Here is a 16314-nt window from a genome sequence, read left to right on the forward strand (position 1 = left end):
CTTATTAGCTTAGGGTTTTTTTTAATAGGCAGCAAAAATATTATTTCACGGTAGATTGTCTAATTTTGTGCTTTTTAAAAGACGAACTCTGCTTCATTTTCCATGGCTAGAAAGATACATTCAAATTAATAGTGTCTGTTATTTGGGGTAACATAATGACTGAGTGACACGGAGCTATTTCTTCTCTTTAATTTGTCATGGCCCAGAATATAGTCTATCTTGGTGAATATTCCATGTGAGTTTGAGAAGAATGTGTAATCTGCTGTGGTTGGATGGAGTAGTCTATAAATGTCAATTAAATTCAGTTGATTGATGGGGCTGTTCTGTTTAACTATGTCCTTACTGATTTTCTGCCTGATGGGTTTGTCAGTTACTGATAGAGGGGTGTTGAAGTCTCCAGCTATAATAGTAGATTCATCTGTTTCTCCCTGCTGTTCTATCAGTTTTTGCCTCACATATTTTGTTGCTCTGTTGTTAGGAGTATACACATTAAGGGTTGTTATATCTTCTTGGAAAATTGGCCCCTTTATCATTTTATAATGCTTCTCTTTATCCCTGATAAATTTCCTTCTCTGAATTCTGCTCTAAAATGAACATAACTATGCCAACTTTCTTTTGATTAGTGCTAGCATGGTATATCTTTCTCCATCCCTTTACATTTAATCTATCTATGTCTTTATATTTAAAGTGGGTTTCTTGTAGACAATGTATAGTTGGGTCTTGTTTTTTTTCCTATCTATTTTGATATTCTTTTAATTGGTTTATTTAGGCCATTCACATTTTTTTTTGAATTTTTGAATTTTATTTTATTTATTTTTTTATACAGCAGGTTCTTATTAGTCATCAATTTTATACGCATCAGTGTATACATGTCAAGGCCATTCACATTTAAAGTGATTGTGGACATGTTTGCCATATTTGTTACTGTTTTCATTCATTGATTGTGTTGTTTCTGTATTCTTTGTCTTTTTCTGCCTTCTCTAGTTTTATGAACATTTTATATCATTCCATTTCTCTCCTCTCTTAACATTTCAAGTTTTCTTCTCTTTTAATTCTTTTAAGCAGTTGCCCTAGAGTTTGCAATACATATTTATGACTCATCTAAGTCCACTTGCAAATAACACTATACTGCTTCACAGGTGATACAAGTACCTTATAACAGAGTTTCAGCTCTTTACAAGTTTTACTGAAGCTGGAAGACATGGTGGTATTTAATTCACAATTAAACACATATGCACGTGCTACCCAGACATACATAGTCCCCTGTATTTTGTTGCCTGAGGTTACTATGCAGCTTATTCAAGCAGCTCTCAACATTTGGGTGAAATTCCTTCCAGACTTTTCCATATGCCTCCTATTTTACCTAGTTGAGGGATATACTCTATATACAATTTTTTATTCTGTTTTCTTTCTTAAGCATTGTCATAAACATTTTCCCATGTCACTGAAGACCTATTTTTACCCATCCTTTTATGTCTAAATCGACATTTTCCCCCCAATTCTTGTATAATTCATTGTCTTATAGCTTCCATGTATCTGAGTTAATTTCTTTACTAAAAACATTTTTTCCTTTAGCAACTTGATTGTATTTGTTCCTTTGTAAAGTTTTGTGGTCGGCACTTGCATTCCCTTTAACTCTTCAACAGAAGAATTCCTGGTTCCTTCACCATTCTCACTTAAATATGAAAAGTGTAATTAGTTATGGAGGTGGAACTCATAGAGATCAGTGTGTCAGCCTACTGGGGTGAGGCACCCCTTCTGGGTTGCAGACTTCTCATTGTATCCTCACATGGCGAAAGGGGCTATATATATATTTATATTTATTTATTTTTTTTGCATAATATTCCTCTCTGTGCATCTACCATAATTTAACCATTCCCCCAGTGTTTAACACTTGGTTTTTTCTAATGTTTTGCTCTTGTACATAATGGTGTGCTAAATATCTTTGTGTATAAACTGTCTAATTTTCAGATCCTTTCCTTAGAATAAATTCCTAGAGGTGAAATCACTGAGGTGAATGGTCTGAATAGATTTAAAGGGTCTTATTCCATATTATCAATTATTTTTCAGAAATCCTGGACCAATTTATATCCCCAAGGTCCACTTTGAGAATACATTTCATTGTATCCTCACCAGCATTGAGTCATAGAGTATTTTTATATATACTTAATATTTTATAATTTGACCAATAAAAAATTTCTGCATACTTTTCATAGTTATCATGTTACATCTATATAATATTCCATAGTCGTATTATCTTTCCTTGACCTTGTTCTTTGATATTTAGTATTCTTTTCTCAGTAGGTTCCATTATCTAAAATAGCAAATTACTGGAAACAACTACTACTTTCCCAGATTATTTCCTAAGCTTTCTTTTCCTTTGAATTATTATGTTTTCAATATACGTGGATTTTAAGGGGCTCTTTCTTTCTTTTTTAAAAAAATTTTATTTATGTTTGACTGCGTTGGGTCTTTGTTGCTGTGTGCAGGCTTTCTCTAGTTGTGGTGAGCGGGGGCTACTCTTCGTTTCGGTGCGTGGGCTTCTCATTGTGGTGGCTTCTCTTGTTGGGGAGCACGGGCTTTAGGTGCGTGGGCTTCAGTAGTTGCAGCACAGGGCTCAGTTGTTGTGGCTCGTGGGCTCTAGAGCACAGGCTCCGTAGTTGTGGCGCATGGGCTTAGTTGCTTCGTGACATGTGGGATCTTCCCAGGCCAGGGATTGAACACGTGTCCCCTGCATTGGCAGGCGATTCTTAACCACTGTGCCACCAGGGGAGTCCTAAGGGGCTCTTTCGTAGTGCAATGAACATCATTTCCTGGAGGTCACCAAGCAGACAGGTCATCTTTCTTGAGGTATGGTTAAATGCATGTGTGTGTGAGAGAGAGAGAGGAGATAAAATCTGTTGGCCTCTAAGGTCCCTTCCAACTCCGATTCTGCGACTCATTACATTGTCCCAGTATCCCAGGCAGTCTTGCTGATGAGGACTTAAAGCAGAGAATTCCAAGCCTGGAGAAGATCAGATTTATTATTATTAATATTTTTAATCCAAGCTGAGCTACTTAGAGTGATGTGACTTTGGTCCGCTTACATTGTCTCCTTGAGTTTCACTGAAACCCACAGATGCCCGTAAAAATAATTTATGTAGATAACATTAAATGGTAAGCTAAACATCTCTGGGCAAAAATGTTTTAAATATTGTCACATTGTACACCTTAAATATATACAATTTTTGTCAATTATACCTCAAGGAAGCTGAAAAAAATGTTACCATCCTCAGACCATCATGGAAGTCTGATTTGCCTTACATGCGCAGATCTTATCCACCTGGCTCCCTGCCAACCCCACCCTAACCTCTCACCCCCAGAGTTCTTCAAAGGGAATTGCCCTTGGGAAGCTGGAAGTGAGAGGTTTGTTTGTGCCTATTGAGCTGGCTGCCTTCCACGTGGCTTTATCCAGAGATGGGCTGGAAGGCTGACAACTCTGAATGCAAATTGGAGATGTTGGGGTACCCTGGGAGGTTCTGTCTGTCCCCTGGAAAATTTAACTCTTGCAGTGGTATATCAAGTCTGTGGAAATTATTTTAATATATTAAAAATGATTCTTAAGGGGCAGAGTCAAGATGGTGTACTAGGAGGACCCAGAATTCACGTCTCCTCACAATTAGGGCACCTAGCAGGCACCAGTGGGGGACCACGGACACCTAAGGGGATGGGAGGAACCCCCAGCGACCAGGTAGGACGTGGGGCATGGGGGGAGTGAAGGGGGAGGAGCAGTGGAGGTGGGCTGAGACTGGCGCCCCTGAGGGGTGGCTGGGGGAAGGGAAGGGATCCCACACCCGAAGGAGGAAATTGGGGAACCATTGGGAGGGCAGGGGATCAAACAGGAGCATGGCCAGGTTTCCCTTGCCCACTGGGGCCCCCAGGAACCTACTGAGATCCCGGGCCTGATCCTCTGCCCACTGAGGCCCTCTCCAGCCGTGCAGGTCCTGAGGGAGTGGGAGAGAGGGAAGAGGGGAGCAAAAGTAAAGGCCGGACCTCTGGGACAGCACCCCTGAGGGGCGACTGGGGTAGGGGAGGAGTTCCTACACCCAGCAGGACCCACCCAAGGTTAGGGGTCCAGTAGCGACCAGGGAGACCCTGGGGGAGATGGTGGGGGAGGGGTGCAAAGGAACAGAAGGGAACGGGACCAGCCTTTCCCTGTCCACTTCGGCACCGGGGAAGCCTATTGGGCTCTGGGGCCTAATCCTCTGCCCTCGGAGCTCCCTCCTGCCACATAGAGCCCAAGCCCTGCCCCTACACCCCACCTAGGGCCCTACCTCTATACTCGGAGACCCCCTCCAACCTGCTGGGCCTAAAGCCCACCCACACACCCTCACTCAGGGCCCTACCTCCAAACTCCAGAACTCCACACTCCAGAGGCCCTCCTTTCCACCTGCTGCCTCTCTCCTGCACAGATCCTGAGCCTAGGCCCTGCCCCATGCTGCTGAAATGTCACTCCCTGCACCTGCCTAGGTCCCACCCCACCCTAAACCCTGCCCCTGCCTAAGTTCCACCCCTGCCTAAACTCCGCCCCCATAGCCAAGGCGCTTTTTTTTCCTTTTCTTTTTTCCTCTTTTACATTGGGGTTCTGTTTTACCTTGTTGATTCACTGTTGTTGATTCTTTTATATTTTTAGTTTTCCTAATCTTTTATTTTTCTAATTTTACTTTATTCTTTATACTTTGTTAGTTATCTCTCCTTTTGGCTTGCTCCCCCCCACCATTTTTTTTTCTTTTTTCTGTTGTGGTTTTATTTTACCTTGTTGCAGTTGTTTCAATTATAGTTTTATTTTCCTAATATATTTTTTATCTTTCTAATGTTATTTTGTTTTTTTTCTTGGATATTTCACTGCTCCTTTTTTCTTTCTTTCTTTCTTTTTTTTTTTTTTTTTTTTTTTACCGTGCCACAAAGCTTGCGGGATCTTTGTCCCCTGGCTGGAAGTCGGGCCTGAGCTCCTGTGGTGGGAGCTCCGAGTCCAAACTGCTGGACTAAGAGAGAACCTCAGACTCCAGGGGATATTAATTAGAGTGAGGCCTCCCAGAGGTCCTCATCTCAGCACCAAGACCCAGCTCTATCCAGCTGCCTGCAAACTCCAGTGCTGGACTTCTCTGGCCAGACAACCAGTAGGATAGGAATACAGCACCACACATCAAAAAAAAAAAAAAAGAAAGAAAGAAAGAAAGAAACGACAAAAAAATATGTTGCAGATGAAGTAGCAAGGTAAAAAGAGCAAATAAATGAAGGCAAAATAGGCAACCTTCCTGAAAAAGAATTCAGAGTAATGATAGTAAAGATGATCCAAAATCTCGGAAACAGCATGGAGAAAATACAAGAAACCTTTAACAAGGATCTAGAAGAACTAAAGAGCAAACAAACAGTGATGACCAACACAATTACTGAAATTAACAGTACTCTAGAAGAAATCAATAGCAGAAGAACAGATAAGTGAGCTGGAAAATAAAATGGTGGAAATAACGGCCAGGGAGCAGAATAAAGAAAAAAGAATGAAAAGAATTGAGGACAGTCTCAGAGACCTCTGGGATAACATTAAGTGCACCAACATTTAAATTCTAGAGGTCCCAGAAGAAGAAGAGAAAAAGAAAGGGTCTGAGAAAATATCTGAAGAGATTATAATAGAAAACTGCCCTAATATGGGAAAGGAAATAGTCAATCAAGTCCAGGAAGCACAGAGAGTCCCATACAGGATAAACCCAAAGAGAAATACACCAAGACACATAGTAACCAAACTATCAAAAATTAAATACAAAGAAAAACTATTAAAAGCAGCAAGGGAAAAGCAACAAATAACACACAAGGGAATCCCCATAAGGTTAACAGCTGATCTTTCAGCAGAAGCTCTGCAAGCCAGAAGGGAGTGGCAGGACATATTTAAAGTGATGAAAGGGAAAAACCTACAACCAAGATTATTCTACCCAGCAAGGTTCTCACTCAGATTCAATGGAGAAATTAAAACCTTTACAGACAAGCAAAAGTTAAGAGAATTCAGCACCACCAAACCAGCTTTACAACAAATGCTAAAGGAACTTCTCTAGGCAGGAAACACAAGAGAAGGAAAAGACCTACAAAAACAAACCCCAAGCAACTAAGAAAATGGTAATAGAACATACATATCTATAATTACCTTAAATGTAAATGGATTAAACGCTCCAACCAAAAGACACAGACTGGCTGAATGGATACAATAACAAGACCTGTATACATGCTGTCTACAAGAGACCCACTTCAGACCTAGGGACACATACAGACTGAAAGTGAGGGGATGGAAAAAGATATTCCATGCAAATGGAAATCAGAAGAAAGCAGGAGTAGCAGTTCTCATATCAAACAAAATAGACTTTAAAATAAAGACTATTACAAGAGACAAGGACACTACATAATGATCAAGGGATCAATCCAAGAAGAAGATATAATAATTGTAAATATTTATGCACGCAACATAGGAGCACCTCAATACATAAGGCAAATGCTAACAGCCGTAAAAGGGGAAATCAACAGTAACACAGTAATAGTAGGGAACTTCAACACCCCACTTTCACCAATGGACAGATCATCCAAAATGAAAATAAATAAGGAAACACAAGCTTTAAATGATACATTAGATAAGATGGACTTAATTGATATTTATAGGACATTCCATCCGGAAACAACAGTATACACGTTCTTCTCAAGTGCTCATGGAACATTCTCCAGGATAGACCATATCTTGGGTTCACATATCAAACCTTGGTAAATTTTAGAAAATTGAAATCATATCAAATATCTTTTCTGACTATAACACTATGAGACTAGATATCAATTACAGAAAAAAAACTAAAAAATACAAACACTAAACATTACGCTACTAAATAACCAAGAGATCACTGAAGAAATCAAAGAGAAAATGAAAAAATACCTAGAAACAAGGACAATGAAAACGCAATAACCCAAAACCTATGGAATGTAGCAAAAGCAGTTCTAAGAGGGAAGTTTATAGCAATACAATTCTACCTCAAGAAACAAGAAAAATCTCAAATAAACAACCTTACCTTACACCTAAAGCAATTAGAGAAAGAAGAACAAAAAAAAACCCAAAGTTAGCAAAAGGACAGAAATCATAAAGATCAGATCAGAAGAAAATGAAAAAGAAACGAAGGAAACAGTAGCAAAGATCAATAAAACTAAAAGCTGGTTCTTTGAGAAGATAAACAAAATTGATAAACCATTAGCCAGACTCATCAAGAAAAAAAGGGAGAAGACTCAAATCAACAGAATTAAAAATGAAAAAGAAGAAGTAACAACTGACACTGCAGAAAAACAAAGGATCATTAGAGATTACTACAAGCAACTATATGCCAATAAAATGGACAACCTGGAAGAAATGAACAAATTCTTAGAAAAGCACAACCTTCCAAGACTGAACCAGGAAGAAATAGAAAATATAAACAGACCAATCACAGGCACTGAAATTGAGACTGTGATTAAAAATCTTCCAGCAAACCAAAGCCCAGGACCAGATGGCTTCACAGGCAAATTCTATCAAACATTTAGAGAAGAGCTAACACCTATCCTTCTCAAACTCTTCCAAAATATAGCAGAGGGAGGAACGCTCCCAAACTCATTCTACAAGGCCACCATCACCCTGATACCAAAACCAGAGAAAGATGTCACAAAAAAAGAAAACTACAGGCCAATATCTCCGATGAATGTAGATGCAAAAATCCTCAACAAAATACTAGCAAACAGAATCCAACAGCACGTTAAAAGGATCATACGCCATGATCAAGTGGGGTTTATGCCAGGAATGCAAAGATTCTTCAATATATGCAAATAAATCAATGTGATACACCATATTAACAAATTGAAGTAGAAAAACCATATGATAATCTCAATAGATGCAGAAAAAGCTTTTGACAAAATTCAACACCCATTTATGATAACAACTCTCCAGAAAGTAGGCACAGAGGGAACTTACCTCAACATAATAAAGGCCATATATGACAAACCCACAGCCAACATCATTCTCAATGGTGAAAAACTGAAACCATTTCCTCTAAGTTCAGGAATAAAACTAGGTTGCCTACTCTCACCACTATTATTCAGCATAGTTTTGGAAGTTTTAGCTACAGCAATCAGAGAAGAAAAAGAAATAAAAGACATCCAAATCGGAAAAGAAGAAGTAAAACTGTCACTGTTTGCAGATGACATGATACTATACATAGAGAATCCTAAAGATGCTACCAGAAAACTACTAGAGCTAATCAATGAATTTGGTAAAGTAGCAGGATACAAAATTAATGCACAGAAATCTTTTGCATTCCTATACACACAGATGATGAAAAATCTGAAAGAGAAATTAAGGAAACACTCCCATTTACCATTGCAACAAAAAGAATAAAATACCTAGGAATAAACCTACCTAAGGAGACAAAGACCTGTATGCAGAAAACTGTCAGACACTGATGAAAGATGATACAAACAGATGGAGAGATATACCGTGTTGTTGGATTGGAAGAATCAACATTGTGAAAATGACCATACTACCCAAAGTAATCTACAGATTCAGTGCAATTCCTATCAAACTACCAATGGCATTTTTCCCAAAACTAGAACAAAAAGTTGCACAGTTTGTATGGAAACACAAAAGACCCCAAATAGCCAAAGCAATCTTGAGAAAGCATAACAGAACTGGAGGAATCAGGCTCCCTGACTTCAGACTATACTACAGAGCTACAGTAATCAAGACAGTATGGTACTGGCACAAAAACAGAAATATACATCAATGGAACAGGATAGAAGGCCCAGAGATAAACCCACACATACGTGGTCACCTTATCTTTGATAAAGGAGGCAAGAATATACAATGGAGAAAAGACAGCCTCTTCAATAAGTCGTGCTGGGAGAACTGGATAGCTACATGTAAAAGAATGAAACTAGAATACTCCCTAACACCATACACAAAAATAAACGCAAAATGGGTTAAAGACCTAAATGTAAGGCCAGACACTGTAAAACTCTTAGAGGAAAACATAGGCAGAACACTCTATGACATAAATCACAGCAAGATTCTTTTTGACCCACCTCTTAGAGAAATGGAAATAAAAACAAAAATAAACAAATGGGAGCTAATGAAACTTAAAAGCTTTTGCACAGCAAAGGAAACCATAAACAAGATGAAAAGACAACTCTCAGAATGGGAGAAAATATTTGCAAATGAAACAACAGACAAAGGATTAATCTCCAAAATATACAGGCAGCTCATGAAGTTCAATATCAGAAAAACAAACAACCCAATCCAAAGATGGGCAGAAGACCTAAACCAGCATTTCTCCAGAGAAGATATACAGATTGCCAACAAACACATGAAAGGATGCTCAACATCCGTAATCATTAGAGAAATGCAAATAAAAGCTACAGTGAGGTATCACCTCACACCAGTCAGAATGGTCATCATTTAAAAAATCTACAAACAATAAATGCTGGAGAGGGTGTGGAGAAAAGGGAACCCTCTTGCACTGTTGGTGGGAATATAAAGTGATACAGCCACTATGGAGAACAGTATGGAGTTTCCCTAAAAAATTAAAAATAGGACTACCATATGACCCAGCAATCCCACTACTGGGCATATACCCTGAGAAAACCATAATTCAAAAAGAGTCATGTACCACAGTGTTCATTGCAGCACTATTTACAGTAGCCAGGACATGGAAGCAACCTAAATGTCCATCGACAGATGATTGGATAAAAATGTGACACATATATACAATGGAGTATTACTCAGCCATAAAAAGAAATGAAATTGAACTATTTGTTGTGAGGTGGATGGACCTAGAATCTGTCATACAGGGTGAAGTAAGTCAGAAAGTGAAAAATAATGTATGCTAACACATATATATGGAATCTAAAAAAAACCCCATGGTTCTGATTAACCTAGGGGCAGGATAGGAATAAAGACACAGACGTAGAGAATGGACTTTAGGACGCAGGGAGGGGGAAGGGTAAGCTGGTACAAAGTGAGGGAGTAACATTGACATATATACACTACTAAATGTAAAATAGATAGCTAGTGGGAAGCCACCACATAGCACAGGGAGATCAGTTCGGTGCTTTGCGACCACCTAGAGGGGTGGGATAAAGATGCTGGGAAGGAGACGCAAGAGGATATGCGTATGCATATACCTGATTCACTTGTTATACAGCAGAAACTAACACAACATTGTAAAGCAATTATACTCCAATAAAGATGTTTTTAAAAATGATTTAAAATTATTAAAACCCCTGCCTCTCTGGCATTTACATTCTAGTGTTTTATAGAATCTGAAATACCCTCAGTATAAGCCTTGTAAGTCACGATGTCTGAGGTTTCTTCACCATCTTAGCATGGAACACAGGTGTCATCCAGCTTCATAGCCCACTCTGCTGTTTGTTCTCACTTCTGGGACAGACTTTCAGAACTGACCAGTTGAAGCTACGTTTTGGTTCATTTCTGGGAAGAACTCACTGAGGTCTCATCATAGTTCTAAAATGGTCCTTCAGAATTGCTCTCTTGAACAAAACCGCTTCTCCACATTTCCCCAATCCTGGCACAAACCTGGTATATCTGAAGGTGAGGAATCTGCCCCGGAGCCAGGAATAGAGTTACAGGGCAGTAAATTTTATTTTTCAATTCAGCTAAAATGCACACTTGCATAGAATTTCTGTTATAGCTAAGCTTTAAAAAAATCACATTTAAAAGAAAAATGATAACTCTGATACAAATTGATTAGCAGTGCTGTCTTCATATTCAAGATAAAATTGAATTCAATAAATCGAGTTCAATATCTAACAGTGGGAATGTTATGTGTATTATTCTTGGATGAGGCGTGGATATGATTAATGTCTATCCTGGAACAGGGAGATAGAAAGAAACAATGAAAAGTCAGTTTCAGTTTCTGGGACAAAATGAAATATCTGTGTGTTGATTTAAAAAGAAAGTTATCCTGTAACACTTAGTTTAATTAAGAATGTGTTTCTCCTGTGACCGTGTGTTACTGCAGCTGGCAGTATTGCCCTGGGGAATACATTCCCAAGCCCATAATGGGAGCCTCTGAGGATTTTCGTGGCAGTGTGATGTGGAGGTGGGCTTGGAGCCAACCTGGGTGTCCATCTCCCTGGAAATGGTGAAGTGAGCTGTGGTTGCTCATATGGTAGAATCCTGTGTAGCAGCTAGAAGCTCTGGACTTATGGACATAGAAGTATAAACAGATCTTCAAAACATTACTAGCGAAACTCTGGACTTATGGACATAGAAGTGTAAACAGATCTTCTAAACATTACTAGCAAGTGAACAAAGTAAGAGGCAGGATGAAATCTAGCTTACGTGAATTCAAAGTACCTAAACTTATAATAATACTTCATATTTTATAGGAGTCCATATAAGGACCAATATGGTTGCCTTAGAGGGTGGGTGCAGGAGAATGAGAGAGAGAGAAATGGGGGTAAAAGTGAATAAAGAGTAAAATGAAGAAAGGCTGGGTTGACCATTGGCTGTATATCAGACATTTTCCCCCAAATAAATAAGTAAATAAATGAGTACAGCTATCTTAAGAGTAAACAAGTACTTACACTTTTGATTTATTCAGTGATCCTAAGAATGGACTTGATAAACTAATTTAGGCATTAAAGTTTGGTGCTAGTGCATACGATACGGAAGTTATCCTTGTATAAGTAGTCTTTTATTCAAGATTTATTATTTTTTTTTTTTCTGTACGCAGGCCTCACACTGTTGTGGCCTCTCCCGTTGCGGAGCACAGGCTCTGGACGTGCAGGCTCAGCGGCCATGGCTCATGGGCCCAGCCGCTCTGCGGCATGTGGGATCTTCCCGGACCGGGGCACGAACCCGTGTCCCCTGCATCGGCAGGCGGACTCTCAACCACTGCGCCACCAGGGAAGCCCTATTCAAGATTTTAAACTCAAGGTTATTTAATTTGATGCATAAAAAAATCACCCTTCTCTGGAGTGAGTACTAAGATTCTCCCAGATACTTGTAAATCCACTTTTAAAAAGAGACTTTATTTTTTAGGTTAGGTCTTTAGGTTCACAGCAAAATTGAGCAGAAGATGCAGAGATTTCCCACATACGCCCTGCCCACACATGCATAGCCTCCCCGGCTCTCAGCATCTCCCACCAGAGCAGTACATTTGTTACGATTGATGAACCTACACTGACACATCATTATTACCCGAAGTCCATGGTTTACATAAGTGTTCACTCTTGGCGTACATTCTATGGTTTTGGACAAATGTGTAATGACATGTATCCTACATTATTGCACCATACAGAATACTTTTCTGCTCTAAAAATCCTCTGTGACCAGCCAGCCTATTCATCCCTTCTCACCCCCAATCACTGATCTTTTTTACTGTCTCCATAGTTTTGCCTTTTCCAGAATGTCATATAGCTGGAATCATTTAATAAGTAGCCATTTCAGATTGGATTCCTTCACTTGGTAATATACGTTTAAGGTTCCTCTATGTCTTTGCATGGCTTGATAACTTATAATTCAGTTTTTAAAAAGAATATTTGATCTCAGCATCTTCAAAGTATGATTTTTCTCTGTATTTCATATACTGCTTATAACAATACAAAATTTGAGAAATAAGCTACTTGCTCAACCAGTGAAAACAGAGAAATAGTTGCTTACCTTTATAGAGCCAGTTAACTCTTATTCCTTCTTGAGAGAAACGAACATGTCACAGAAGAAATATGATAATTGCATTTGTGGGCCTGGCTGCTTTAGTGGGGAATAGGAATGGCTTCTTTGCCCGTGCAAATTGCATAACTGCATGTTTGTAGTCTACCGACAGTGTCGCATCTGTGCTGTGGCCTTTTTTATCAACGGCGCTTTACCAGTCTGGCCATTATGGAGTATTGTTTGTAATCAAGTTTTTGTTTTTTTTTTAACTTTAGCCTTTTCTTTTCAGTACAGTTTGGTTTTGTTTTTGTTCTTGTTGTTGTTTTTGGCCGCGCCATGCGGCACCTGGGATCTTAGTTCCCCCACCAGGGATTGAACCCTTGCCCCCTGCAGTGGAAGTGCAGAGTCCTAACCACTAGACTGCCAGGAAATTCCCATTTCAGTACAGTTTAAACAATGCATTTACAAATATGCTATATAGCAAGTGTGTTTTGTACCAGACAAGCCTGTAGTCGAAGCCACATGTTACATCTTATGTGTCATTTCTTTTTTCTTAGGTTTTGGCAGCCCTTAGGCCACCTCTTTGCAACTTTTAAAAGGTGCCCATTCCTCAAGAAAACCTGAGTAAGTGCGTATGAACAACCTGAGCTGCTCTAGAAGAGCTTTCCAGATCCCAGCTGGCAGCAGCCTCGGCTCTCCCGCTCATGTGCTCCCAAGGCGCCCTGCGTTGGCTTCTCAAACACTCCGTGTTCCTCTGCCCAGGACCATTCAGAGTCAGACGGGGGCAGTGGGGCAGGAGGGGACGAAGCGTGGCAGTGTGAGGCAGTAAGTAGGGAGTGCGCCAGTGAGGGAAGCGAGCTCAGGGGCCCCAGGTGTGGCCAGAACAAGGCGACAGTGTGCACAGCCATGGGTGCAGTGTGGGTTTATTATAGGGTTTTCTAGAAGGGGGCTTCCTGCTACCCCAGGACTTACATGAGAGCCCTGAAGTCCTGCATTCTCCACACCTGGCCACTCCCAGCCCTCACGCAGGTAAGTCTGGATGGAATGGTGTTTTTGTGCCGTGCACAGGATGTGTGTGACCCTGGGGCTGGCATCTGGCACCTCTAGTCATCCCGTCATCCAAGGCAGCATCTCCACCCTCCTGACCTGTTCTTGAATAGGTAGTGTGTGGTGTGGGAGAGGAGAGCCATCCCAGGCCATGGGGAGGTGCAGGAAGACGGCCTGCGTCTCTGGTCCCCAAGTGTGACTCCCTCACTCACTCCACATGACCACAGCTTGAAGCTCCATGGGAAACCATCCTGCCTATCTGTTCATGTTCAATCACTTCATGTCTGTGGTCCAGGCATTGCAAACCCTGGGCACAAGACTCCCCTTGGTTTCAAGTTGAAACTGCTCTTTTTTCAAAAAACCATACTCCTTGTATTAATTTGCTATGGTTGCTCTGATAAAATACCACAAACTGGGTGGCTAAGACCAATAGAAATGTACTGTCTCACTGTTCTGGAGGCTGGAAGCCTGAGATCAAGGTGTCGGCAGGGTTGGTTCCCTCTGAGGGCCATGGGGAGCATCTGTTCCAGGCCTCTCGCCATCCCCCCAACTTCTGGTGGTTGCTGACGACCTTTGGGCCTTGGCCTGTGGGCATCATCCCGATCTCTACCTTCATCACACGTTGTCCTCCGTGTGTGTGTGTGTGTGTGTGTGTGTGTGTGTGTGTGTGCCAAAAAATCTTTTTTATATAAGGACAGATCAGATTAAAGGCCCAATAGAGGTCTGTTCCAGGGTAACCTCATCTTAATTAATTATAATTGCAATGACTCTATTTCCAACTAAGGTCACATTCTGAGGTACTGGGGGTTAGAATTCCAACATATGAATTTTGGGGGTCACGCAACTCAGCCTAACACTCCCTCTCAATAGCTTCTCTCATTTTGACCTGGTAACAGGAATCTCCGAGGTAAAAAGATCTCCTGCAGGGTACAAAGCACAGGACAAATGTTTCAACAAAGAGTTCAACAAATAGTCACTGTGGAAATAAACAAGACCACCCAACTGAAAACAAGCAAACGCTATTTATTCGGGGAGTCGGCCACCATCATTTACATTTGGCAGAGACTCGAAGGTAGGCAGTGGGGTGGGAGAGCTTGATGGTGAAAGGAGGAAGACTTCAGGTCTTCAGGTGTGCCCCGTCGGAGGCTGTTGGCATGGGATGGCTGTAGATGGGCTAAGTAGGAGCAGGGCATCCTATGTGATTGGTCAGGGGTACTTATTTGGCTTTCTGTGGTTGGTCCCAAGTTGGAAGTTGGGGCAAGAATTGATTAATTAGGGCTTCCCTGGTGGCACAGTGGTTGAGAGTCCGCCTGCCGATGCAGGGAACTCGGGTTCGTGCCCCGGTCCGGGAAGATCCCACATGCCGTGGAGCGGCTGTGTCCGTGAGCCATGGCCGCTGAGCCTGTGCTCCACGACGGGAGCGGCCACAAAAAAAAAAAAGAATTGATTAATTAATTAAACTGTCTGAAGCTGTCCATTATTAACCAAATCCTGGCTGTCTGGGCCGATTGCTATGGAGGTCGTTTGACTTCCTGGACTAGTTGCTGAGGGTAGTGGGTTGGCTTCTTGGACTGGTTGCTGCAGACTCTCGGTTAAAGTTCTATTTTTATATGTGGTCTGGCCCTTGTCCATTTGTATATTTAGTCTCTTATCACGGAATCAACTTTCGGGGTAGGTCTGCCAGATACTTGTTTCCACAAGTAACTTAATTATGTATACTTATGAACTTATGAAAACAATAATTTAAATGTTTCCCAACCTTGAAACCTCAGATTTTCCCAAGAGCCTCTTTCTTTGTCCTCACAACTCTTCTGCTTCACTGTGGTTGTTTTCACAGGCCACATTCGTGGGTCTCCTCTGATTCACTAACTCATCAGATGTTTATTGAGTTTTTGCTTCACACTGGTTAGGCAGAAGGGATCAGAGGTGAAAGACACAGTCTCTGCCTTCAGAGAGACCAGTGGGAAAGGCAAGCATGTAGGTACTATAGTCCAAAGTGCTCAGTTGTCAAAGATAAACAAAGCTGGACACTAAGGTGGTGAGGACAGATCTGAATAAGAACTATAACTATTGCCATAGATAAGAGAGTCCACTATGACCTGAAGTCAACTGTACAGAGGTGGCTGGGCATTTTACAGGGAGGATGAGGGAGAAGGGAGAGGTGAGGGGGGCTCAGGAGAGTCAGGGAATTGAGAAATTACAGAGTTGGTCAGTGTAAATGCGGATCAGGCCAGCTCTACCTGCTACCTGAAGACCCTGAAGCTAGGATTCTGTCCTCCCACAGAGACCGGGGGACAGAGGGCCTATCCTGCTGGATGAATAAATTTTAAAGGAACAGGTTTCAGGTCCTGAGTTGTAGGAGATATGGATGGATGGATGGATAGGTAGATAGATGGAGAGAGCGGTATCTCGAAGGGACAGTGGAAGGACTCACAACTAAGCCCTTTTTAGTAAATGTTCTAAGAAAATATGCTCAGGGGCCTATTGTCAGGCATTGATTAGAACACACAGCAAATTCTTTTGGCAGCCTTGAGAAAAGAGAGGCTAGGGTCATCCTAGGG

The 16314-nt window shown here is 41.1% G+C and overlaps 1 long non-coding RNA gene across 1 annotated transcript; it reads left to right on the forward strand.

Moving 5' to 3' along the window:
* Positions 1-12890: 12890 nt before the first annotated feature.
* On the forward strand, positions 12891-14696 carry LOC125965480 (uncharacterized). The gene is made up of 3 exons (XR_007479386.1): positions 12891-13330; positions 13775-13866; positions 14650-14696. It is a non-coding gene; the product is annotated as an uncharacterized LOC125965480 (long non-coding RNA).
* The last annotated feature ends 1618 nt before the right edge of the window (positions 14697-16314 follow it).

The sequence above is a fragment of the Orcinus orca genome, chromosome 9, assembly GCF_937001465.1.
Source record: "Orcinus orca chromosome 9, mOrcOrc1.1, whole genome shotgun sequence".
Taxonomy (NCBI): domain Eukaryota; kingdom Metazoa; phylum Chordata; class Mammalia; order Artiodactyla; family Delphinidae; genus Orcinus; species Orcinus orca.